At 34.4% G+C, this 27,225-nt stretch overlaps 15 non-coding genes and 4 pseudogenes across 15 annotated transcripts; all 19 read right to left on the bottom strand.

Moving 5' to 3' along the window:
• Positions 1-212: 212 nt before the first annotated feature.
• LOC112629548 lies at positions 213-284 on the bottom strand. Its single transcript, XR_003120649.1, has one exon. It is a non-coding gene; the product is annotated as a small nucleolar RNA SNORD113/SNORD114 family (small nucleolar RNA).
• An 880-nt stretch (positions 285-1,164) lies between these two features.
• On the bottom strand, positions 1,165-1,236 carry LOC112629545. The gene has a single exon (XR_003120646.1). It is a non-coding gene; the product is annotated as a small nucleolar RNA SNORD113/SNORD114 family (small nucleolar RNA).
• A 1,247-nt stretch (positions 1,237-2,483) lies between these two features.
• Positions 2,484-2,555, bottom strand: LOC112629567. Its single transcript, XR_003120666.1, has one exon. It is a non-coding gene; the product is annotated as a small nucleolar RNA SNORD113/SNORD114 family (small nucleolar RNA).
• Positions 2,556-3,491: 936 nt separating this feature from the next.
• On the bottom strand, positions 3,492-3,566 carry LOC112629578. The gene has a single exon (XR_003120673.1). It is a non-coding gene; the product is annotated as a small nucleolar RNA SNORD113/SNORD114 family (small nucleolar RNA).
• An 893-nt stretch (positions 3,567-4,459) lies between these two features.
• Positions 4,460-4,548, bottom strand: LOC112629569 (annotated as a pseudogene).
• A 2,214-nt stretch (positions 4,549-6,762) lies between these two features.
• On the bottom strand, positions 6,763-6,837 carry LOC112629561. The gene has a single exon (XR_003120661.1). It is a non-coding gene; the product is annotated as a small nucleolar RNA SNORD113/SNORD114 family (small nucleolar RNA).
• Positions 6,838-7,406: 569 nt separating this feature from the next.
• LOC112629551 lies at positions 7,407-7,478 on the bottom strand. The gene has a single exon (XR_003120652.1). It is a non-coding gene; the product is annotated as a small nucleolar RNA SNORD113/SNORD114 family (small nucleolar RNA).
• Positions 7,479-8,423: 945 nt separating this feature from the next.
• Positions 8,424-8,499, bottom strand: LOC112629552 (annotated as a pseudogene).
• Positions 8,500-9,637: 1,138 nt separating this feature from the next.
• Positions 9,638-9,707, bottom strand: LOC112629554. The gene has a single exon (XR_003120654.1). It is a non-coding gene; the product is annotated as a small nucleolar RNA SNORD113/SNORD114 family (small nucleolar RNA).
• Positions 9,708-10,555: 848 nt separating this feature from the next.
• On the bottom strand, positions 10,556-10,628 carry LOC112629547. The gene has a single exon (XR_003120648.1). It is a non-coding gene; the product is annotated as a small nucleolar RNA SNORD113/SNORD114 family (small nucleolar RNA).
• Positions 10,629-11,121: 493 nt separating this feature from the next.
• On the bottom strand, positions 11,122-11,196 carry LOC112629560. Its single transcript, XR_003120660.1, has one exon. It is a non-coding gene; the product is annotated as a small nucleolar RNA SNORD113/SNORD114 family (small nucleolar RNA).
• A 2,156-nt stretch (positions 11,197-13,352) lies between these two features.
• Positions 13,353-13,426, bottom strand: LOC112629553. The gene has a single exon (XR_003120653.1). It is a non-coding gene; the product is annotated as a small nucleolar RNA SNORD113/SNORD114 family (small nucleolar RNA).
• An 852-nt stretch (positions 13,427-14,278) lies between these two features.
• Positions 14,279-14,353, bottom strand: LOC112629546. Its single transcript, XR_003120647.1, has one exon. It is a non-coding gene; the product is annotated as a small nucleolar RNA SNORD113/SNORD114 family (small nucleolar RNA).
• A 758-nt stretch (positions 14,354-15,111) lies between these two features.
• On the bottom strand, positions 15,112-15,186 carry LOC112629559. Its single transcript, XR_003120659.1, has one exon. It is a non-coding gene; the product is annotated as a small nucleolar RNA SNORD113/SNORD114 family (small nucleolar RNA).
• Positions 15,187-16,169: 983 nt separating this feature from the next.
• Positions 16,170-16,241, bottom strand: LOC112629557. Its single transcript, XR_003120657.1, has one exon. It is a non-coding gene; the product is annotated as a small nucleolar RNA SNORD113/SNORD114 family (small nucleolar RNA).
• Positions 16,242-17,199: 958 nt separating this feature from the next.
• On the bottom strand, positions 17,200-17,271 carry LOC112629540. Its single transcript, XR_003120642.1, has one exon. It is a non-coding gene; the product is annotated as a small nucleolar RNA SNORD113/SNORD114 family (small nucleolar RNA).
• A 1,156-nt stretch (positions 17,272-18,427) lies between these two features.
• LOC112629575 lies at positions 18,428-18,522 on the bottom strand (annotated as a pseudogene).
• Positions 18,523-20,163: 1,641 nt separating this feature from the next.
• LOC112629568 lies at positions 20,164-20,240 on the bottom strand (annotated as a pseudogene).
• A 6,256-nt stretch (positions 20,241-26,496) lies between these two features.
• LOC112629570 lies at positions 26,497-26,570 on the bottom strand. Its single transcript, XR_003120667.1, has one exon. It is a non-coding gene; the product is annotated as a small nucleolar RNA SNORD113/SNORD114 family (small nucleolar RNA).
• Positions 26,571-27,225: the final 655 nt, after the last annotated feature.

Here is a 27,225-nt window from a genome sequence, read left to right as displayed (position 1 = left end):
TAGCATTTCTAACCTTACCATAAATTTTTATAATTGGGCAGTGTTTCAATCATTTTATATTTACTATATATTTGTTTCCTGATTATCACAGTGATCCAATTATAAAAATAGAAGAAAGGTACATAATCACATAGAAAAAACAAACATTCTATATTTTTAAAATCTATCGATAACAACATTCGAAACCGAGAATAAGCCAGATTTTATTTGTGACGGACCTCAGAGTTCCAGACACGCATTCATCACGTATGACTCATACGCCACCGGTAGTCATCATCGATCCAGAATGTGTCCTATTTTTCCCTGTGCACTTTTACCTTGTCTAATGATTAATTCATTAATTTGCTAATAATAATTTTAAAACCTTTGGTTCACAAACGCCTCAGAACAGCATTAATATTAATATTCTTTATCTGCATATAGAATCATTCTCACACTGATAAATGTTTCATTAATTACTCTCAGGTTTTCAAATACATATTGTTAATATAATGCTTCATATCACTACTATTTCTATCACTGGGCTGCAGCTGGCCATTTTTGATTATAGTGCAGACTTTTTAATAATACATCAAGTCCTCCTAACTAAACCACCCAAACTAAGACCAGAACTTGATTACTCACATTGGTCTGCCTGCTCCCAATCAAGAGGCAGACACACCACGTCACCAGGGAGGAATCCTTCCATCAGCACAGGCCATCTATTCTGAGGAATACAGAGCAGAGACGGTAACAAAACTGAGACTTTCTCATTAATGATCCTTGCTTTTCACCTTGCCTTTAATCTGTCCTTTAGGCATTCATTAGGTGGACTAATATTTATTTCATTTTCTCCTAAGAAAAAGAACAATTTGATCTTGCAAGTGAATAAGAATTTGAACATTATCTATAATTTATTCTGTCTATATTATTATAAGCCAAAGAGGTAACAGGTATGTACAATATCTCTTTGGACTTCACCAATTTCAATATACATTAATAGTATTTCCTGCCTCAACACGTATTTTTATAGTTGTACAATGCTCCCCTATTTTATCTTTATTTATATGTTTATTGATTCTTGCATTAGAATGAAAATGAAACCAAAACAACTTCATTCTATATTCCTGACATCAGTCAATAGAATCACGTAAAACAGAGCGAATGGACTAGATATCTTTTGTGGCGGACCTCAGAGTTCCAGACACGTATTCATCACATATGACTCATACGCCACCGGTGGTCATCATTGATCCAGGATTGGCCCTCCTTTTCTCCATTCAGTTTTACATTGTCTGTTGGTTGCCTCATTAATTTACTAATAATAATTTCAAAGCCTATGATTCGAAAAACTCCAAGAACAGCCTTGATATTTCTGATCTGTATCCAGAATCATTCTAACATTGATATTATCTGTTTCATTAATTATCCTCAGTTTTTCATACATCCATTATCAATATAATACTTCGTGTCACTGCCATGTCTACCATCAGGATAACATTAACCATCTTTGACTATATTTCACACTTTTTAATAATACATTGATTACTCTTAAACAAACCACCCAAACCACAATAAGGACTCTGACCATTACTCACATTGGTCTGCAGGTTCCTTCCTAAGCACGGTGCAAACAGAGCATGTGACCCTAAAGGAATTCTCAAGACAGAACAACGATGTCCATTCTGAGTAGTACAGTGCAGAGAAGATGATAACAAATTTGAGACATTATCACCATTGATCCTTGCTTTCTGCATTTCTTTAGTCATTTAGGCTACCATTATTTAGAGTACAGTATATTTATTTCACTTTCTCTTAAGAAGATGAACAATTCTGAATTTGCCACTGACCCAGAAAACAAACACTGTCTAAATTATCCTCTCTATATCATTAGCCAAAGAGGTGACAGACATGTAACATTTATTTCTCTTTGAACTTCGCTATTTCCAATACATATTAATAGTATGTATTTCTATTTTTATAATTTGTCTCACCATCTATTTTTATAATTGTGCAACACTTCACCCAATATATCTTTTTTTTTTTTTTTTTTTGAGACGGAGTCTCGCTCTGTCGCCCAGGCTGGAGTGCAGTGGCCGGATCTCAACTCACTGCAAGCTCTGCCTCCCGGGTTTATGCCATTCTCCTGCCTCAGCCTCCCGAGTAGCTGGGACTATAGGCGCCCGCCACCTTGCCCAGCTAGTTTTTTGTATTTTTTAGTAGAGACGGGGTTTCACCGTGTTAGCCAGGATGGTCTCGATCTCCTGACCTTGTGATCCGCCCGTCTCGGCCTCCCAAAGTGCTGGGATTACAGGCTTGAGCCACCACGCCCGGCCAATATATCTTTATTTTTATATTTGTTTGTTGATTCTCACATTAACTCAATAATAAAAATAGAATGAAAATGTATGAGTACAAAGACCAAAAACAAACCCACTTTACGCTCGTGATACCCATCTAAAGGATTGTATCAAACATAGAAAATGGGCTAGATTTCTTTTGTGACACACCTTAGAGTTCCAGAGACATATTCATTGTAGATGACTCATATGCCACCAGTAGTCATCATCAACCCACAGGATAGGTGCTCTTTCTCTCCACTCACTTCTGATTACTTACTAATGATTTATTAATCCACTGACCATAAATTTTAAAATCGTGGTTCATGAAATCTCAATAAGAGCTTAGAGATTCCTAATCCCTACAATGAATCCTTCTAATATGGATACGGCTGTTTCATTCACTATCCTCAGTTTTTCGTAGATGCATTATCAATATAACGCTTCACATGAGTCCCCTATTTATTGCTAGAATATCACTGGTCATCTTTGATTATAGTATACACTTTTTTAGTAATTCATTGAATATTTTGAAATAACTATGCAAACCAAGAGAAGAATTTTAATGATTACTCACATTGGTCTCTGTGCTACTAACAAATAGATGCAATCATAGAACAAAGATGCAAGGAGGAATGTTTCAATCGGCTCAAGTGCACTCATTCTGATGAAAACAAAGCAGAGTCGATATTTTAAAAAACAGACACCTCATCCTCTATAATTCTTGCTTTCTGCATTTGTTTTACTTGATCATTCAGGTACTTAATAATTTTCCATGAAGTATATGTTTTTTCTCTTAACAAAAGGGACAACCTCGAACTTAGAGGAACTGGTTCAGAATAATAAAATTGATTCTTACTATTATTAGTGTCTATATGATTTTAAGCCAAAGAAAGAGGGAACATCTTTGATCCAATATTTTCTTAATGGATGTTAGTTTTCTCTACTTGTATTAATAATATTGATTGCCTCACTACATACTTTTATAGCTGAACAGTGCTGCACTCTCTTCAATTTTATCTGTTTACTTATATTTGTTTAATGGTCCTATCATTAATTCTTTAATATTAATAAATCTAAATCTATGAATCTAAAATAAGAACATGGTCCTTATGTATGCCAAACATCTGTCTATAGGATTATTCCAAACAGAAAGAATAAATACGTTTTGTGTTGATGCTCAGAGTTCCACACACATATTACTCATCGTTTATGACTCCTGCACCACTATCTGTAATCATTGTTCTATGTGTACTCATTGGCCAACTTTTTCTTCATTCACTCTTACATTTGCAGAGACTGAATCACTAATTCACTGAAAATCAGTGAGTCAGAAAAATGCAAAAATAAAATGCTAGAATAGTGCTAACAGCTATCAATACAACCATTTCCCATATACATTCCATCTTTTTCATTTAATGATGTCAGTATTAGGGATTAATCAACATCATATTTTACATTATACTTGTTATTAACTATTTGATTAATACTTTTTAATAATACCATGAATACTCACAAACAAATAAATGAAACCAAGACAAGAACACTGACTGACTATATTCACATTGGTCTCTTTTTGAAAGGAGTTAACATGAGAAACTTGATTGTTGCAGAGTGCTCAAATCAGCTAACTGCATCTGCATGGAAGGGTGCTAGGTGGAGATGATGATAAAAAGATTGAGACATTCTGTCCGTTGATCTATAATTTCTTTCTTTCATTCACTTAGTCGTTTAGGTATTTGTTAATTTATGGTAATATTTATTTATTTTTCTTCTTATGAACTTCAAACTTGTAATTGACTTGGGGCAATAACTGGCTATGACTTATCAGTAATTATTACTATTGTCTCTATCATCTTTAGTCAGAAATATTATACACCTGGTCCATTTATTATCCATTCCAATGTACATTAACAGTATTTTCCTTACTGCATATTTCAGCAATGAACAAGGCTTTGTCCTTTTCATTTGTACTTGTTTTATTTTATTTGTACATTTATTTGTTTATTCTGCCATTGCTACTTTTACAATATTTTTAAACCTCTCGCACACAAGACTAATCACAAACTCCTTGTACATTTCAGGTATCCGTCTATTATATCACTTTATAATATATAGGAATGGACTAGATTCTATTTGTGTTGGACCTCAAAGTTTCAGATACGTACTAGTCTTCATATACAACCAGCATATACAATCATGTAAGCCACCAGTTGTCATCAATGGTCCAGGATTGGCCTTCTTTCTCTTCATTCATACCTACACTTGTTTATTGAGTAATTCATTAATAAAGACATACACATAAACCACAAAAAATAAGCTCTTCAATATCACTCACATTCATCTATACTATCACAAAGAGCCTAAATCCCTTTCTTTAAATGAATTCAGTTTTTCACATAGCATTAATCAACGTAATACTGCATATCAACCTGAAATAAAACATTAGCATGATTGACATTCTTTGAATCACTCAAACCAACGGAATTTTTACCATTGCTGATGCTGGTCTCTATGCTCCTAACACATAGATACAAACACAGAGTTCGTGAGCGTGGAAGAATATACAAATCAGAGCACAGGAGATGATTACATATTCTCTTCATTGAGCCACAGATGCCTCCATCCCTTTATATAGTCATTCAGGCATTTATAAATTTATATCAATATTTATTTTTCTCTTAATAAATCAAACATGAAATACGCAAGTGAATCATCAAAAACCGTTACTTCTCACTTTAAGTTATCACTGTTAGTCTAAGACAAAATACACTTGTTCCAATTTATATTAATACTATTTTTCCCTCCTGTATATTTTAACAATGAGCACGCTTTACCACCTTGATGTTTATTCATTATGTATTTGTTTATCTACTCTATCAGTGATTCCTTATAATTTTTAAGAATGCATGAACACAGCCGGGCGTGGCGGCTTATGCCTGTAATCCCAGCACTTTGGGAGGTTGAGGAGGGCGGATCACGAGGTCAGGAATTCAAGCCAGCCTGGGCAAGATGGTGAAACCCCCTCTGTACTGAAAATACAAAAATTAGCCAGGCGTGGTGGCGGGTGCCTGTAATCCCAGCTACTCGAGAGGCGGAGGCAGAGAATTGCTTGAACCTGGGAGGCAGAGCTTGCAGTAAGCTGAGATCGCACTGCTGCACTCCAGCCTGAGCAACAGAAAGAGACTCCATCTCAAAAAAAAGAATGCATGAACACAAAGATTCTTGTATGTCACTGACACCAACTTACTGAACCTTGTAAAGAGAGGAAATGAATGCATACTCCCAATGGTCTGCGTGCTCCTAACACACAGAACCAACCATAGTGCACATGCCATGGAAGAGTGCTTAAATCAGATGGAGTGAAGCCATTCTGAGGAGTGTAAACAGAACAGATGATCTAAAAATTCAGACATTCCTCCAATGATCCTTGCCTTTCACCTTTCATTTATCACTTAAATCATCATTATTTGGAATATATTTATTTCATATTCTCTTGAAACAAATGACTCTGAACTTGCCACTAACAAAAACACTTCTTATACCTTTGAGTCGTATACCACCAGTCATCATCATTGGTCCAGGTATGGCCCATCTTTTCTTCATTTGTTTCTACATTGTTTATTGATTAATTCAGTAATTTACTAATAATGTGTTTAAAGTGCCATAATGCACAAAACCTGAAAAAAGCCTTGATGTCCCTAATATGTGTATAGAATCATTCTCAGGTCAATGTACCTCCTTTACTAAATATCCTCAGTTTTCTTAAATGAATTAATTGAATTAATTCATCAATAGACTGCTCCATATCAATTTCACATTTGACACTGGGCTGCAGTTGGCCTTCTTTAATATACTGTATAATTTTTAATACTGTAGTAACTATCCTTAAAAAAAGTACTCAAGCCAAGAACATTGACTATTACTTACAGTGGACTCTAAGCTCCTAACACACAGATGCAACTGTACAGCCTGTGGGCATGAAGGGGTGCTTGAGACAACTCAAGTGAGCCCATTCTGAGGTGCACAAAGTAGGACTGTTGATTAAAAATTTGAGACGTTATGGCCATGGTTCTCTGCTTTGTGTCTACCATTCAGCCGGTAATTAGGCAAACATTCCTTGGGAGGATATTACATTTTCTCTAAAAACGAACAACTTCAGATTTGCCACAGACTCAGAGTATGAACATTGCCTATAATTTAAACTGCCTGTGTATCATTAGCCAAAGAGGTAAAAGTCACATACCATTAATTTCTCATTGAATTTCATGATCTCAATGTATAGTAATAATACTTCTTGCCTTCTCACATATTTTTATATTTGGATAATGCCTCATCTATTTTATCTCGATTTACTTATACTTTTGTTCATTGATGCTTTTATTGATCTGATTATAATAATAGAATGAAAGTGCATGGAAAAAAACATCACTTTTCTTTTGTGTTGGACCTCAGAGTTCCACACACATATCATTCATTATCCAAGACTCATATGCTGGCAAGTTTCATCATTGATCCAGGAAGGGCCCACTTTTACTCAATTCATTTCTAAGTTATTTATTGATTAATTCAATAATTATAATTTTAAAACTCTGATTCACAAAAATTCAAGAGATTTATATCCCTAACATGTACTTAAAATCATTCTCACTTCAATATCTCTTAATGTTAATAATAATTGTAGTATTTCATGTACACACTAAAAAATATAATACCTCATATTAATCCCATGCTTATTACTAAGCTACAGCTCACCTTCTTTGATTATATTTCACACTTTTTAATAATATAGTGACTGCCCATAAACAAACCATGCAAAACAAGACAAGAACTTTAGCTATTACTCACATTGTTCTCTAGGCTCCTAATGCAGACATGCAACCCAAAAGCTTGTGACCAAGGAGGAATTCTCAAGTCAGCTTGAGTGGGTCCATTCCGAGAAATACAAATCAGAGAAAATGGCAAAAAAAAAAAAAAAAAAAGACATTCTCTGCATAGCATGAAGACCGAAACCGAGATCCTTGTATAGTCACGACAACTGGCGACAGCATCACTTCAACCAGAGTAAATGAACTACATCCTTTCCCATTGGATCTCAGAGTTCTAGATGCGTATTCATCGTATATGACTCATACGCCACCAGTAGTCATCATTGATCTAGGATTGGCCCTTTTACTCTATTGTCACCTACATTTGTTTATTGATTAATTCATTATATCATACAATTATAGTGTTATTATTCACAAAAACTCAAGAAGAGTCCTTATATCCCTAATTTCTATATAGAATTATTCTAACATCAATATAACAGTTTCATTAATTATCCCATTTTTAATACATGCATTAATGGATATAATATTTCATACATCTCATATTTATTACTGAGTTATAATTGCATTCATTATATTTCATGCTTTTTAATAATATAGTGAATAATCTTAAGATAAAAGAAATATTGAAACCAAGAAAAGAATGTCAGTCATTACTCACTTTAATCTCTGTGCTCTTAATATACAGAGGCAACCACAGAGCTCGTAGCCATGGAAGAGTGCTTAAATCACCTGAGTGTGTTCATTCTAAGGGTATGAAGCAGAGCAAATGATAACAAAATTAAGACCTTATCTCCATTGATTCTTGATTCCTGCTTTCTGCATTTCATTTACTAGGTCATGTAGTTATTTATTTGTTCACTATGTGTGTGTGTGTGTGTGCGTGTGTGTGTGTATATATATTTATTTATCTTATGCAAAGGAATACTTCCATCACGGGACTAACCCAGAACAATAAAATCAACTCTTATCAATTTCTATATGATTCTTACCACAAGTGGTAATATCTTTTATCCATTTATTTGTAAATGAATGTCAGTGCTTTAAATTTTGATTAATAACATTTCTTGCCTCCACACATATGTTCATATTGGACAATGCTTGACCCTCTTGTTCGTTATACATTAATTTATATTAGTTTAATGAATCTATCATTGATCCATTGATAATAATAAATATCAATCTATGGAATCAATACATGGATATTATCTATATATTCCTGACATTTCTCTGTAACTCAATTTCAACAGACAGAACAGACTAATTATGTGTTGTGTTGGACCTCAGAGTTTCAGACACATGGTAATTCATCGTCCATAACTCCAATGCCACCATTTGTCATCATTGGTCCATGATTGGGTCTCCTCTCCTTCATGTGTTCCTACATTTTTATCAATTAAATGATCATATTAATGACATTAATAAAAACAAATACATGGTTCATGCAAAGCCAACAACAAGGACTTTGAATATCTATAACATCTACAGAGTCACTTTCAACATAGACTAGATCTCTTTCATTTATTGACCTCAATGTTGCACATGATAAATTAAACAACATACTGTTTCAGGTCATACTCATCACAGAGCTGTGGTTAACTGTGTATTAGTTTAATACTTTTTAATTTTTTGATTGACAGATAAAATTGTATGTATTTATCATGCACAACATGATGTTCTGAAGTATATATACATTATGGAATAACTTAGATATGGAATCTATCTAACTGACATATGTATTACATCTCATAGTTATCATTTTGTGGTGAGAATACTTAACAGCTACTCTCTAGCATTTTTCAAGAATATGACATATAACATTAACTACAATCACCATGTTGTATAATATTTCTCTTCAGCGTATCTCTCCTCTCTAACTGAATAATTTAATACATTTTATAATAATACCAAGAATATCCTCAAACAAATTGTTGAAACCAAGATAAGAACTTTGACTATAATTCACCTTGGTCTCTTTCCAAACACAGAGGCAACACAACAATCTTGATCCCAACAGAATGGCTGAAACAGCTTGCTGCATCCATTCTGAAGAGTAGAAAGCACAGAAAAACATTGAGATGTTCTCTCCATTAATCCACGTTGTTTACCATTTGTTAGCACTGCCTTTTAGGCTTTTACTAATTTATGCTAATATTTATATATTTTTCACATAATAAACTTCAAAACTTGCAACTGACAGCAAGAACTGTGTCATCCTTAGTTCAAGACATAATATCCTTGATCAACTTATTACTCATTCCATTTCTATTAATATTCATTTTCCTTACTCTGAAGTTTAGTAATAAACAATGCTTCACCCTCTTCATCTCTATTAATTTATACATTTGTTTATTTATTCTGTCCTTGATTCGTTTACAATAATATTTTTTAAATTCATGAATAAAAATATCAACAACAACATCCTCATAGATTCTGACATCTGTGCATAAGATCCCTTCGAAATGGGGAATGGATTAGATGCCATTTGTGTTGGACCTCAGAGTTCCAGATACATGGTATTCATTATGCATGACTCACACCAGTTGTCATCATTGGTCCAGGATCTCTTTGATTTCACACTAATACAAATTTATCCATTGATTAATTCATTAATAATAAATACACATCAGTCAGAAAACACAAGAATAGTATTCATAAAGATTCCTAATATTCATCTATAGATTCATTTCCACAGACTAAATCTCTTCATACTATCTTCCATGGTAATGATCTTCTTCGGTCCATATATTGACCAATCACTATAATACGTCTATCAATCTGATAGTAAAATTGGCATGTTTGGGCCTCTTTGGTTATATTTAACACAATTTAATAACATAGGAAATATCTTTTTTAAAAAGCTACACCAACAAAGACAGGAACATTGACTATTACTCATATTGGCCTTCATACTCCAAAACGAGATGCAACCAACATGCTGGTGAGCAGGGATGAGAGACTGAATCACCTCTAAAGCATCTATTCTGAGGAGTACAGAGCAAAACAGATGATTAAAAAATGAGAAAATCCTCCATTGATCCTTGCTTATCATCTTCCATTTAGTCATTAATTCAGGCAATCATTACTTGGAGTATATTTATTTCCTTTTCTCTTAAAATGAACAATTTTGAACTTGCCACTGACCCAGAACAAAAACATTACCTAATTAATACTGTCCATATCATCCTTTGCCAAAATAAACCATTATGCACCATTTACTTCTCTTTGGATTTTGGTGTTTTCTACACATATTAACAAAATTCCTTGCCTCACTACAAATTTTTATAATTAGACGTTTCCCCCATTTTACCTTGATTCATTTATATATTTGTTTACTGATTCTTTCATTGACCCAGTCATTATAATAACATAAGAAAGAATGAACAAAAAGACCCAATTTCTTTTGTGAAGGACCTCAGAGTTCCAGACACATAATTCATCATGTATGACTCATACACCACCAGTGGTCATCATCGATCCAGGATTGGGCCTCCTTTTCTCCATTCATTTCTATGTTGTCTGTTGACTTAATCATTAGTTCACTAACAATAAATCAAAACCCTATGATTCACAAAACCCCAAGAACAGTCTTGATATTCTTAATCTGTACATATTATCATCTCATCTCCATATATCTCCTGCTTTAATTATCCTCAGCTTTTCACACATGTATTAATCAATATAATGCTTCATATGTGTCATTTGTAACAGCGGGCCTTATGTGACTATATTTCATACTTTTTAGTAATGCAGTGAATACCTTAAACCACCTAAACCACACCAAGAACTTTGACTATTACTCACATTGATCTCTAAGCTCTAACGCAGAGATGCAACCATAAGGCTGGTGGCCACGGAAGAATGCATAAATCACCTCGAGATTATCACTCTGAGGAGTACAAAAAAAAAGAAGATGATTTTTTTTAAATTAGATATTCCTCCACTGATCCTTGCTTATTGAGGTGTTTTGTATGTTGGACCTCAGAGTTCTACACACGTATTATTCATCACCCAACACTCATACGCCGGCAATTGTCATCATTGGTCCAGGAAGGCCCACTTTCTCTTCATTCTTTACAACATTGTTTATTGATTAATTCATAAATTCACCGATAATATTTTTTAAAGCTGATGATTCACAAACCTCCAACAAAAGCATACCTATTTGTTAGGTATCCATCATTATTCACAAATCAGTATTTAAATTTTATTATTTATCCTCAGTTTTTCATATATGCATTAATCAGTATAATGATTCATGTTAATCCCAAATCATGATGTTTACATTAGGCCTTTTGTGATTATATTTCACACTTCTTAAAATATAGTGAACATCCTTAAACAAACCACCCAAGCCATGACAAAAATTTTGACTCTTACTCACATTGGTCTCCAAGCTCTTAATAGAGATTCAATCATACAGTCATAACCATGGAAGAATTCTTAAATCAGCTCAGATGGGTCCAGTGTGAGAAATACAGGACAGAACAGATGATTTTAAAATGAAGAAGGAGAACAGACATCTGGGACGTTCTCTCCACTGATCCTTGCTTTTCACCTTCAGTCAGTCATTTCAGTAATCACACATTTCGAGTACTTTTTTCTCTTAAGAGAATGAACAAATTCAAAATCGCCATCTGTCCAGAACACGAACAGTGTCTGTAACTTATACCATCTACACCATTCTGAGCTAAGGAGGTAAAAGTCATGTAAAATTATTTCAAATTAGAGTTCAGTGTTTTCATAATATATTAGTAGTGTTTCTTTGCTCACTACATATTTTTAATTTGAACAATACTTCATTAATTTACTTATTGATTGGTTATTTCATTGATCCAATTATAATACTAGAATGAAAATATATGAACCCAAAGATCAAGCGCAAGATCCTTGGATATTCTCAACATGGGCCTAGAGGATGCCTTATATCAAGAATATAGACTATATGTCTTTTGTGTTGGACATCAAAGTCCAGACATGTCTAACTCATTGTATATGGCTCACGCCATCATTGGTCTCAATTTTCATATATTTCTACTTTTGTTTTGAATAAATCATTAATCAATTTATAAGAGTAAAATAAGAACATGATTCACAAAAACCTATGAACATGATGCCAGACATACCAAGCGTCTGTCTACAGAATCCTTTCCACATTAGTCAATGTCACTTTCATTCATTCACCTCTATGTGGCACATTATTGATTAATAAACATACTGTTCTATATTATGTTAACCATTGGGCCATGGTTAACTTTATAATAATTTAAAATTTTTAATAATACTATGAATACCTTTAGTCAAGTACCCAAAGGAAGACCAAAATTTTGGCTATTACTCACGTTAGTTTCTTTCCAAACACAACAGCAATACAGCTTTCCATCAAGCAGAATGCTTAAGCCCACTTGATGCATTCATTCTGATCCATCTTCATACAAAGCAGAGAAGATGATAAAAGATTGAGAATTTCTCTCCACTGACTGATACATTCCACTATTCGTTTGTGTTATCTTTTTGGTTTTTAAAAATTTATGGGGCCAGGCACAGTGGCTCACGCCTATAATCCCAGTACTCTGGGAGGCTGAGGTGGGTGGATCACCTGAGGTCAGGAGCTCAAGATCAGCCTGGCCAACATGGTGAAACCCCATCTGTACTAAAAATACAAAAATTAGCCAGGCGTGGTGGCGGGCACCTGTAATCCCAGCTACCTGGGAGTCTGAGACAGGGGAATCACTTGAACCTAGCAGGCTGAGGGTGCAGCGAGCCAAAATTGTGCCACTGCAGACCAACCTGGGTGACAAGAGCCAAACTCTGTCTCAAAGTAATAATAATTTATAGAAATATTCGCTTATTTTTCTCTCAATAAAATGAACTTCAAATACGTAACTGACTGAGAGTAATAACTATTATTCATCACAGTTGATGTCATCTTTAGTCCAAGACATAATAAATTCCATCCATATATTATCCATTCTAACTTACACCAATAATCCATTTTCTTTATTACATATTTTAGCAATAAACAACGCTTCACTCTCTTCATTTCTATTCGTTTATACATTCATTTATTTATCCTGCCCTTGATTCTTTTAAAATAGTATTTTTTAAATACTAACACAAAAATCCTGAAAAAGATCCTTGCATATCCTGATACCTGTCCATTGGATCCCTTCACAAAGGATGAATGGACTAGATCCCATTTGTGTTGGACCTCAGAATTCTAGAAACATGGTATTCATGTGCATAACTCATACGCCACCAGTGGTCATCATTGGTCCAGATCAGCCCTCTTTCTCTATTCCCATCTAAATTTATTTACTGATTAATATATTAACAAAGAAATACACAGAAATCTGAAAAGAAAAATAAGAATTAGATTCTGAATATCCCTAACATCCATCTATATAATCCTTTCCACAGAGACCAAATTTCTTTCATTAACTGAGCTGTTGCATAAATGCATTACTCAGTATAATGCTTCATATCAATCTGATATTTAACATGGACAGACTTCCCTTATTTGATTATATTTAAAACTCTAAAATAATGCAGCAAATACCATTCTAAAAACTGCTGGATTTGGTATAACAACATTAATTACTACTCACATGGGTCTGTATGCTCCTAACACACAGAGGCAACCACAGAGATCATGACCATAGAAGAGTGCTTGAATCAACTCAAGTGCTTTCATTCTGAGGATCACAGAGCAGAGCAGATGATTTTAAAAGGTTGTAACATTCTTTCCACTGGTCCTTCAATACCTCTTTTCAGGTATTCAGTCATACATAATTAGTAATTTGTAATAATGTTTATTTTTCTCCTATGTAGGCTAACAATGTCAATCTTGCCACTGACCCAGAAAATGAACACAGATATTTACCTATTACTGTCTTCATCATACTTAGCCAAAGATTTAACAATCATGTACCATTTATTTCTCTTTGAAGTTCAGAGTTTCCAGGATATATTAATATTATTTCTTGCCACATCATCTATTTTTATAATTGGACAATGCTTCACACGAGTCATCTTTATTTAGTTATATATTTGTTCATTGATTCTTTTACTGATCCAATTATAATAACAGAGTGAAAATACATGAGCAGAAAAAACTGGCTTTCTTTTGTGTTGGACCTCAGAGTTCCAGACATGTATTATTCATCATCCAAGACTCATACGCCAGTATTTATCATCATTGGTCCAGGAAGGGCCCACTTTCTCTTCATTCAGTTAGACATTATTCATTGATTAATTCAGTAATTCATGTGTAATAATTATAAAAATTTATGCTTCCCATAATTCAAGTCTATAATTGACATTCATTATATATATATACATATTATCTGACTTTTTAAAATTTTCACTAACACAGTAAATATCCTTAAACAAACCACCCAAACAACACAAGATCGTGGCTATTACTCACACTGGAATCTTTCATAGCACGACAGCAACACAAGTCTTGATCAGGGCTAAATTCATAATCAGCTCAGTGCATCCATTCTGAAGAGTGCAAAGCAGAGAAGACAACCAAAATATTGAGACATTCTTTCCATCAATCCATACACTTCACCATTCATTTACATTGTCACTTTGGCTTTTATTAATTAACAGTAATAGTTATTAATAAAATAGACTTCAAGGCTGCAACAAATTGAAAGTAATAACTATAACCTATCACAATCTATGTTATTTTTGGTCCAAGACATAATACCTTTCATCCATGCCTATATTATCCATTCCAATTTAAATTAAAATACATTTTTCTTAGTACATATTTTAGTAATAAACAATGCTTCACCTCATCTTCTTCATTTACACACTGATTTATTCATCCTGCCTTTGATTCTTTTACAATGATATTTTTTAAATTCATGAGCACAAAGATCATGAAGTAGATCCTTGTATATCCTGTATCCTGACATCTGTTTATAAGGGGGAATGGACAAGATCCCATTGTATTGGACCTCAGAGTTCCCAACACATGATATTCACTGTGCATGACTCACACACCACCAGTCGCCATCACTGGTCCAGGATCAGCCCTCTTTCTCTATTACCATCTTAATTTGTTTGTTGACTAATTCACTAACAAGGAAATACACATAAGTCTTCAAAAAGAGAATAAGATTCCTGAATATTCCTAGCATTCATTCATATAATCATTTCCACAAAGACCATATTTCTTTCATTAACTGAGCTCAATGTTTCACATATGCATTAATTAACCTAAAGTTTTTAATCTAATTTTTAATTATTGCATATTTCACCTTCTTTTATTGTGTTTAATACTTTTTAATAATATAGCAAATAACATTTTTAAATGGTCAAAACAAGAAGGAGCTTGACTATTACTCACATTGGTCTTCATGCTCCTAACATAGATGCAGCTGTAGAGCTTGTAACCATGGAATCGGCTGGCAAACATCCATCCTGAGGCCACAATGCAGAGCACATCACAAACAGATTAAACAGTCCTCCTTGATCTGTGTTTATCATCTTCCCTTTAGGAAGATATTTGAGAAATCATTATCTGAAGGATACTTATTTCATTTTCTCTTAAGAAAATGAACACCTTGTGCAACTTTCCTTGACCCTGAGGTTGACCATTATCTATAAATACCATCTGTATCATCCTTAGTCAAAGAAGTTACAGTGGTGTAACATTTATTTCTCTTGGGACTTCAGTGCTTTAATATAATATTTTAATATATTATTATATTTAATGTATATTAAATATTGCATTTATTATGCATTAATATTAGATATTTATTTAATATATTAAAGCTTTAATATAATGCTTTAATATAATAATAATAGTACATCTTGCCTCACCATTTATTTTATAATTGGACAATACTTCATCCCCTTCATATATGTACATGTATATGTATAAATTAGTTCATTGATCCAATTATAATAATACAATGAAGTGAACAAATCCAAAGACCAAAAGCAAACACATTGCATATTCATAGGATCATCTGAATCAAAAGGAATGGGCCAGATTTCTTTTGTGATGGACCTCAGAGTTCCAGATATGTATTCATCATATATAACTCATACACTACCAGTAGTCATCACTGACTCAGGGTCGATCTTTTTTTGCTATTCATTTCTACCTTGTCTACTGATTAAGTCATTCATTCACTAATAATACTTTCAAGGCCCATGATTCACAAAACTCAGTAACACTCTTGATACTCCACATCAGTATACAGAATCACTCAAACACTTGTGTGTTTCATTAACTATCCTGTTTTATGTATATGCATCATCAATATAATACTTCATGTCACTCCTGTGTCACTGGAATAACATTGGCCATCTTTGACTGTATTTCACGCTTTTAAATAATACGTTGATTACTCTTAAACAAACCACCCAAACCAAGGTAAGGACTTTGACTATTATTCACATTGGTCTGCACGCTGCTTCCTAAGCATGGTGCAAACAGAGTACGTGACCTTGGAGACATCCTCAAATTAGAACAAGGACATCCATTCTGATGAGTACAGAGAAGATGATAACAAATTTGAGACATTGTCACCATTGATTCTTGCTTTTCACCTATAATTAGTCATTTATGCAATCATTATTTGGATTTCATATTAATTTCATTGTCGTTAAGAAAATTTCATTTCATTAATCGTAGTAATTTCATTTTCTGTTAAGAAAATTAACAAATTCGATCTTGCTACTGGCCAAGAATTTGAACACTGTCTATAATTATACTGGCTATATCATCATTGGCCAAAGAGGTGACAGGCATGTCCCATTTATTTCTCTTTGGACTCCATGTTTTCAATACATATGAAATGTTTCTTGCCTCACTACAGATTTTAATAATTGGGCAATGATTAACATTATTCATCTTTTTATGTAATATATGGAAATTATATATATATATAGGTTCTCACATTGAGCAACTATAAAAATACAATGAAAATAAGTAAAAACAAAGACCAGAAACAAATAAATTCTGTATCTCTGACATCTATATACATAGGATCATTTCAAACTACAGAAGGAGCTCAGTTTCTTTTGTGATGGACCTCAGAGTTCCAGACACGTATTCATCATGTAAGACTCATACGCCACCAGCAGTCATCATCGATCCAGGACTGATCATCTCCTTTTCCACTCATTTCTATCTTGTCTACCGACTGACTTGTTAACTCACTAATAAGTCCCTATGATTAAAAAAAAAAAAACAAGAATAACCTGGATATTCCATATATGTATGTAGAATCATTCTAACATTGATATAATTGTCCTCAGTTTTTCATCTATGCATTATCAATATAATACTTTACATAACTCTCATATCTATCTTTGGGATAACATTGGCCATCTTTGTATCATAAACTTTTTTTTTTTTTTTTGAGACGGAGTCTCACTCTGTTGCCCAGGCTGGAGTGCAATAACACAATCTCAGCTCACTGCAACCTCCTCCTCCCGGGTTCAAGTGATTCTCCTCCCTCAGCCTCCTGAGTAGCTGGAATTACAGGCCACCATACCCAGCTGATTTTTGTATTTTTAGTAGAGGCAGGGTTTCACCATGTTGGCCAAGCTGATCTAAAACTCCTGACCTCAGGTGATTCACCCGCCTCAGCCTCCCAAAGTGCTTGGATTACAGGTGTGAGTCACCACGCTCAGCCTATTACAAACTTTTTTATAATACCTGACATACTCTTCAACAAACCACCAGGACAAGAACTTTGATCATTAATCACCTGGGTCCGCATGCTCCTTCCTAAGCATGGTGCAAACAGAGGACCATGGAAGAATTCTTAAAACAGTACAATTAGGTTCATTCTGAGGAGTACAGAGCAGAGAAGATGATAACAAATTTGAGACATTATCACCATTGATCTTTGCCTTTCACCTTTCATTTAGTTGGTCATTTAGGCAGTAATTATCTGGGTATATTTATTTCATTTTCTCTTAAGAAAATTAACAATTTTGAACTTGCCACTAATCAAAAAATTGAACATTGTCTATAATTATACTATCTATGTCATCATTGGCCAAAGAGGTGACAGGCATGTGCCATTTATTTCTCTTTGGACTTCACTGTTTTCAATACATATTAATAATATATCCTGCCATACCTGAACAATGCTTCATCTACCTTATCTTTATTTATATATTTGTTTATTGATTCTCACATTGATCCAATTATAAAAATAGAATGAAATTATCACAAAGAAAAACATTTCTGAAACATTTATGTAGCATAATTTGAAAGAGAGAATGGGCCATGTATCTTCCCCAACAGACCTCAGAGTTTCAAACACGTATTCACTATATAAGACTCATATGCCACATAAGATTCATACGCCACTAGTGGTCATCACATCATTGATCCAGGACTCGTTCTCTTTTTCTCCACTCACTTCCACATTATCCATTGATTAGTTAATTCATTCACTAATAATTTTAAAGCCCTATATTCACAAAACTCAAGGAGACCCTTGATATTTCTAGTCTGTATATAAAGTCATCTTACATCAACGTATCTCCTTTATTAATTATCTTCAGTTTTTCATATATCCATTAATTTATATAGTGCTTTATATCAGTTTTGTCACTGCACAACAATTGGTCTTCTCTGATCATATTTCACTCTTTTCAATAATACAGTGAGTGAATAATACCCTTAAGCAAACAACCCACACCAAAATGCAAACTTTGATTATTACTCACATTGGTCTCCATGCTCCTAATGCCCCGTGGCAACCATAGGGCTTGTGACCATGGAAGCATGCTTAAATCAGTTTAAGAGCATCCATTCTAGGATTACAAAGCAGAACATGTGATAAAAAAAATTAAGACCTTATCTGCATTTATCCCTCCTTTCCAAATTTCATTTACTTATTTATTAATTTTTCATTATATATTTGTATTCTTTCTCTCTGTCTCAACAACAGGAACAATGTCAAACTTGCAACCAACCCAGAAAATAAAACTTCATTGATACAGAAAGACTCAATGTTTTATATACATCAAAGAACATAATATACATCAATCCCAACTTCATTACTGGGGTGCATTTGGCCCTGTTTGATTATATTTCAAATGCCATTATAAAATGAATACCCTGAGATAAACCACGCAAACCGAGACAAAATGTGATTGTTACTCACATTGGTCTCCATGCTCCTACTGCAGACAGCTTCCACCTTTAGGAATACAAAGGAGAACCAGTGATTAAAAAATTGAGACATTCTCTCCATTGACAATGGCTTTCAAACTTTCATGTATTTAGTCACATAAATATTTACTAATTGATGTTATTATTTGTCTTTTCTAAAAATAGGACAGGATGGTACTTGCCATTGATGCAGAACAATAACATTAACTGTTACTTCTCACTGTCTACACCAGTGGTCCCCAACATTTTGGGCACCCAGGATGGGTTTTGTAGAAGACAAACTTCCCATGGACCAGGCTAGGGAGGGGTTGTTTCCAGATGAAACTGTTCTACCTCAGATCATAGGAATTAGATTCTCATAAGTAGCATGTGACCTAGATCCCTGGCATGCACCGTTCACAACAGGTTCTGCTCCTACGAGAATCTACTTTATGCCACTACTGATCTGACAAGAGGTGGAGCTCAGGTGGTAATGCTTGCTCGCCCGCCACTCACCTCCTGCTGTGTGGCCTGGTTCCTAACACGCCAGGCACTGGTACTGGTCTGCAGCCCTGAGGTCAGGGACCCCTGGTCTATATGATACTGTACCAAAGAGGTGACACTTATTTACTTATGGACCTTAGGACTTTCAAATTATATTAATAGTATTTCAGTCCTCACCTCATATTTCATAATTGGACAATGTTTCACCGTCTTCATCTTCGCGCAGTTGTATAAACTTTGTCATTAATTGTTTTGTAACAATACAATCAAAATTCATAAACTACAAAAGCCCAAGAACATCACCTTCGTGCATAACTAATCATTCTACAGGACTACATCCATCAAAAATAACAGACTAGATCTCTGTCTAGGTACTAACCTCAGAGTTTCAGGCATGTATTTATTCATCATCTGTGACTAAATATGCCACCAGCCATCACCACTGGTTCAGGATTTGACATCTTTTTCCTCATCCATTTCTATATTTGTTGATTTATTAGTTCTTCAATAGAATAATTACAATAATATAAATGTGTATGAATCACAAATTCCATAGAACAATATTCTTAAATATCCATAACAATTGTCTACAGAGTAAATTCACTCAGTATCTATAACCTTCATTAATTAATTTGTGTTGTACATATCCATTAATGAACATACATTTCACATCAATGCCATAGTACACCATAATCAACTTCTTTGACTAATCCTAACATGTTTTGTAAAGAGTACAGTGAGTATTTTTAAACAAACCACTCATAATAAGAGAAGTGCTTTGACTCTTACATTGGTTTCTATGCTCCTAACACAGAGTTCATGACCACAGGAGAATGTGCTAGGAGCTTTCATTCTGAGAAATATAAGCAATGCAAATAATAGAAAGCTGAGATATTCTTTCCACTGATACATGCCTTCCCCATTTCATTTCCTCAGTCATTTAGATATTTATTATTTTATGGCATAATTTATTTTTTTCCCTCTGCAGTAAGTAACCACTTGAACTTGTCACAGACTCAAAGCAAGCACCCTGACTACTATACATCACTACCTTGCCTACTTATCCTTATCCCAAAATGTAACCCCTTTCATGCATTAAGGGGTTACATTTTGGGGTAAAGATATCATTATTTAATGAACTCCAGTGGTTCTACGTATATTAACAATAATTCTTGCCTCACCCCATATTTTCGTAGTTAGATACACTTCATTCTATTCATTGTTATACATTGACATATTTGTTTATTCTTTCACTTATTGAATAACAACAAAATCAAAATCCATGAAGCACCAAGGACTGAGAACCTGATTCCTGAATATCACTGAAATCTATCTGCAGGCATTCCTACAGATGTAAACACTTAAATCCCTCTTTGTAGTGGACCGCTGTAGGTCACAGATACTTTGATCATAAAACACATTTCAGAATGTATTCCACTCGCATTATCGGTCCTTCCTTGGCCTTTTCTCACATAATGTGTATATTCTTTCTATATATAACATGAATCAACCACCAGAACTAAAACACTGACAAGTGCTTCTAGTTCCTGTGTGTCCCTTCTTCATAACTTACATTTTTATCACTTGAGGAACGCTTAGGGAAACCTGCAGTAGAATTCTAAACAGTTAGAACAATTTGTGACAGGGACTTGATCTTTTTTAGAAACCATCCTAAACACCACTAAATCAAATTAATCCTAAATTTTGGTTCTTCATCGTTAGTATAGGCTTGTTCTTGTTTGATTTTATTCATGTATATAATCATTTACTCATTTTAAAGATGTACAATCAACACCCATGAAAACCCACTCAACAGACAAAGACTGTGCCAATTCCATTGATTTCTAATCTCCTAAAATGTAGCAGTATCCTAGAAAGCCTGGTCTTTTCAGAATGCTTAAATCACCTAAGGTGCATCCATTTTGTACAATATAACAATGATATTACATAAATCAGACATTTTCTCCATTGAGCCATGTTGTTCCCCTTTCATTTACTTAGACTTTTAAATATTAATTGGGTGGGGCGCAGTGGCTCATGCCTGTAATTCCAGCATTTTGGGAGGCCGAGGTGGGCAGATCACTTGAGGTCAGGAGTTCAAGACCAACCTGACCAACATGGTGAAACCCCGTCTATACTAAAAATACAAAAATTAGCCAGACATAGTGGCACACGCCTGTAATCACAGCTACTCGGGAGGCAGAGGCATGAGAATTGCTTGAACCTGGGAGGCGGAGGTTGCAGTGAGCTGAGATCATGTCACTGTACTCCGGCCTGGGAAACAAACAGAGTGAAACTCCATCTCAAATATAAATAAATAAATAAATAAATAAATATTAATTGCTTAATTAATTAATTACCTTCTCTTTCTCAATAAAATAAACAAACTGGAAATTACCACTGACATAGAGCAAAGACTCTATGTATGAAATGTATTTCATGCATTTTTCTCAGTGATTCTGAAAATACTTCTCAGGAGGCAGCGTCAGCATGACTTGGGAAACTATTGGAACCTATAGAAAGTAAGTTATTAGAAATTTGGATTCTCAGAACCCACACCAAACTAACTGAATCAGAAATCCTGGGAATGTAACTGGCCTTCTGTGTTTTCACAAACCCTCCAGGTCACTTCAATGCTCACATTTGAGAACCACTACTCTATATTACCCTACCCTACACAGGTGACACCCTTGATGTACTGATTTCTTAATGCATTGCAGTGTTTCAGAATTATATAACCACAAATTCCTGTCTGATAACATTTTTTGTAATTAATCCAGCTTTATCCTCTTCATCTTTAATTATTTATATGTGTGTCTGTATGTTTTGCTGATTCTTTCATTTATTTCCTTTGCATAATGCAATAAATTCCCAGGATCTACCAAAACCCCATAATTAGATACTTGAAAATTACTGAAATCTACTATAGGCTTATTCTCACAGATGTAATGCCCAAGTGTTCAATCTATGACCCAGTGTCCCCCTCATAGAAAACTTGTTTAGGGCCGGGCGCGGTGGCTCAAGCCTGTAATCCCAGCACTTTGGGAGGCCAAGACGGGCGGATCACGAGGTCAGGAGATCGAGACCATCCTGGCTAACACGGTGAAACCCCGTCTCTATTAAGAAATACAAAAAACTAGCCGGGCGAGGTGGCGGGCGCCTGTAGTCCCAGCTACTCAGGAGGCTGAGGCCGGAGAATGGCGTGAACCCGGGAGGCGGAGCTTGCAGTGAGCTGAGATCCGGCCACTGCACTCCAGCCTGGGCGACAGAGCAAGACTCCGTCTCAAAAAAAAAAAAAAAAAAAAAAACTTGTTTATACAGGCAGACACCCTGGAGGCTCTTGTCTGTGTCCAGTTTATTCCTACCAAGACAGGCACGCTCTAGGAGAGACCCAATCTGGAAATAAGTTAGGTCTGGGTGTGTTGGTCAGGTGAGACACAGAAGAAACAACTTAACAAATCACATGAAATAACAGGAGCAGTGTGCTACTCACAAGTCCCAGAGAACAGATGGCAGCATGCCTGGCAGGGCCAGTGGGCAGGGAGGACATTCATTAAAGATACTTCAAACTTCTCAATAACACAGTGAGGAAGCAAACCACTTGAACCATAGCAAGAACTTTAACAGCTAATTACATTTTTTTTTTTTTGGTTTTTTGTTTGTTTGTTTGTTTGTTTGTTTTTGAGACGGAGTTTCACTCTTGTTGCCCAGACTGGAGTGCAATGGCACAATCTCAGCTCACCACAACCTCCGCCTCTCAGGTCCAAGAGGTTCTCCTGCCTCAGCCTCCTGAGTAGCTGGGATTACAGGCATGTGCCACCACTTCCAGCTAATTTTATAATTTTAGTAGAGATGCGGTTTCTCCATGTTGGTCAGGCAGGTCTTGAACTCCCAGCCTCAGGTGATCCACCCACCTGATCCTCCCAAAGTGCTAGGATTACAGGCATGAGCCACCACGCCTGGCCACATTGGTCTTTACTCTCCTGACAAAGTTAATAAAGACAATCACAATCATGATGTCCTTTCTGTGGAATATAGGATAGGTGTGAAAACCATGAGACAATCACTCCACTGACCTCATGCCATCCTCGTTTCATTTTCTAAGACATTGACATATGGATTAGCTAATATAATAATTACTTTCTTACTTTTAATTAAGCAAAAAACCTAGACTATCACTAATCAAATTTAAGAACCTTGACTATTATGTACATATTCCTAAATCATCCTTCAGATACTCTGTTTATTTTTTAATAAATACTAGTTTTCAGAATTACATTAACAAATTTTTTCCATCATAATCTATTTGGACAATTAGTCCAGTTCTGTCCTTTTCCTCTTTATTCATTTATTTATGTGTTTATTGATGTTACCATTGATGCATTATAATCAACCCAACAAAACCCCAGAAATCAGTTCTTGGATTATTACTGAAATATGTCTGCAGACAAATTCCTGTAGATTTAACATACCAAATCTCCTTTTTAAATAAATTGCAGGGGTGCAGAAATGAATTTAATCATAAAACTGATCAATCAATCTATTCATATCACTGATTGGCGCTTGGCCTTTTCTTCATTTAATATGTACATACTTTTAAGACGGAACAATGAACAACCATCCATTCACCACCGCATTCACATCTAAAACCCTGATAATGACTTACGAAAACACAACTGCCTAAATTGTAAGCCTTGGATCTAACCCATAGATTGTTATCCATCAAGGAATGTTGCATAAACAGGAGTAAAACCTAAAACGGAATAATACATAGCCATGAAAAGAGAATGGAAAACACTGATCTCTTTTTAAATTGTGCTCCATTGTACTAAAATGGATTAAGTTATAATCCCTGCTTCAAAACACATCCTCATAAGTAGTCTATGCTTAGCTTCCTCTCATTTCCTTACCTATGTTTTGATTTATGTATTTATATAATGTTTTCAATTTACTAAAAGAGAAAATAAAAACAAGTATAAACTAAAAAGCTCCAGAAATAAAGACAATGAGTATTCACATATGTGTATATGCAGGTTACTGATTTGGGTCACAAGCTTTGTCTATTTTTACTAATGGATCATAACATTTGAGACATGTCATAATAATTCTTCTTCCAGTAAATACACTCAAAATGAGACCACACTTAGACATATTTATCTACATTAATTTACATGATGTTTTTGCATACTGATCCACTGATAATAAAATTAGTATGTGTTAACAATCCACCAAAGCCCCTAAACAAGTTTCTTGAATAGTCTTACTATCTGTCAGTGGGTTCATTTCCAAGAGAGGTAATAAACAATGTAATAGACTAGGTCTTTTTTTGTAATGAACTATAAAAATGTTGTGAAATATAATAATTATATACATTTGTCCAGATTTGATTTCAGTTATGTCATTGGTCCATGCTTGAACCTTTTTGTTTAAATTATATATTCTATGAAGATGTAACAATAAACTGGAAGAATAATCCACTATGGGTCTAATCCATAGACCCTACTATGATAATGACAAGTATTTACTTCACATATGCTCTTCCTCAGGGGGCTAACAGACTAGGCTATCTAGCAATATAGGAACGTTTGTGTAAACTATGAAAAATGCTAAAATTGAATATCAAAAATGTCCCATTTTTAGTTTATCCATAAAATGACTAAAATGACATCAATCTTTATCTTTTCAAAATTGTCCACAGTTGTACTGAATTAGATTAATTATAATCCTTAGTTTATAACAGATTCTCACCTTTTGTCTCCTTTGATTTTATTTAGGTATGTGGCCATTTATCTACCTTTTATAGTACTATGAATATCAATGAACAGGCAAACTACCCAATCAAAAACAAGAATGTCAACTATGACTTATGTAAGAACGCACTCCTTGTCCGCTGTGGAACAGTCAATACCACCGTCGCTACAGGATGATCAATCACCCATGAACATCAACCCTGAGAAGTACAAAGTAAATGTTAAAGGTATGAAACAACAAGATTCAGGCTGTGTCTGAATAAATATGAAATGATAAGGGTTAGGTTCATCTCAAACATTGGTTCATGACACTCCCTATCCTTAAATTAGATTCACTCTCCTTTTATTTATTGAATTATTTCAGTTATTAATTTTACATCAAATAGTGAACATTCTTGAATCCATCACCTGCATTAAGAAAAACATCTGACTATGGGACATATTGGCCTCAGTGCCTCCACTCACACATATAATCGTCTTGGTATTCTCTGCAAGTTAGCTTCGACTTACAGAATCAGCTTCTTCTGATTCCTGGCTTTATAACACATTCTCATGAGTGGTCAGTTCTTGACCTTTTTATCTACTAACTCATGCATTATTAGTATAAATGAGTTTATAATTCAGGAACAAATGAATTACTTTTTCTAACCATCTATTGTTTTTCAAGAAAATGAGTAATATTTTCATTTTCAGAAATCTAGAAGAGAAATGCCTAGCCGATCTTAATAAAACTAGTAAAATCCAAAATTTTGTTTCTAAATCAGAGCAACTTTATAGGGGACATACTTAGTCTATACTTGGTTCCATTTTCTTCATGTATTCATACATTTCTTTGGTTATTTGCACACTAACCAACTTATGAAGATATAATCAATAGCTATGAAACACAATCAGATCTTTGCTATTTCTTATATATATACATCAGTTACATCATAGGGAGCAAACTAGTTTTCATGTTGGACCTCAAAGTTCCAGACACAGGTATTTATTGTTCATTATTCATACATCACCAAACTTCATCTTTGGTCCAGACTTGGAGCTCTTTTTCTTCATTCATGTATTCATTTATTGATAGATGAATTCATCAACTCACTAATAAAAATAAGTAAATACCAAAGAGTCAGAAGAACTCAAGAGCAAGATTCTTGAATATCTAATATCTGTCTACAAATTATTTCCCATAGACACTAGATATATTTTATTAATTTAACACAGTGTTTCACATACAGATTAATCAACATAATACATTACACCAATTCCATTCTTAAGATATTAACTGATTATGTGTCAAAGTGTATAATAACACAGTGATAGCTCTTAAAAAAACACTCAAACCAAGACAAGAATATTGACTCATACTCACATTGGTCTCCAGGAACGTACACAACCATATGTCTTTTGACTATGAGAGAATTCTTAAATCAGCGCCAGTGCATCCCGTCTAAGAAGTACAAAGCAAAGCAGCTGATTTTCAAAACTAATACCTCTTTGTCAATTTTGCTTTCCATATTTTATTCCAAACTGTAGTTTAGTTATTTATTAACTTTTCATAACATATATGTTCATTCTGAACAAAACAAACAACCTCAAATGGACTGATTCAAGCAATAAAATTGACTCCTACTTCCCAGCATCTATATGATCACTAATCAAAAAGAGGTAACACCCTTGGGTCCATTTCGTTC

The sequence above is a fragment of the Theropithecus gelada genome, chromosome 7b (assembly GCF_003255815.1).
Source record: "Theropithecus gelada isolate Dixy chromosome 7b, Tgel_1.0, whole genome shotgun sequence".
Classification (NCBI taxonomy): Eukaryota; Metazoa; Chordata; class Mammalia; order Primates; family Cercopithecidae; genus Theropithecus; species Theropithecus gelada.
This window is presented reverse-complemented; position numbering and strand designations above follow the sequence as displayed.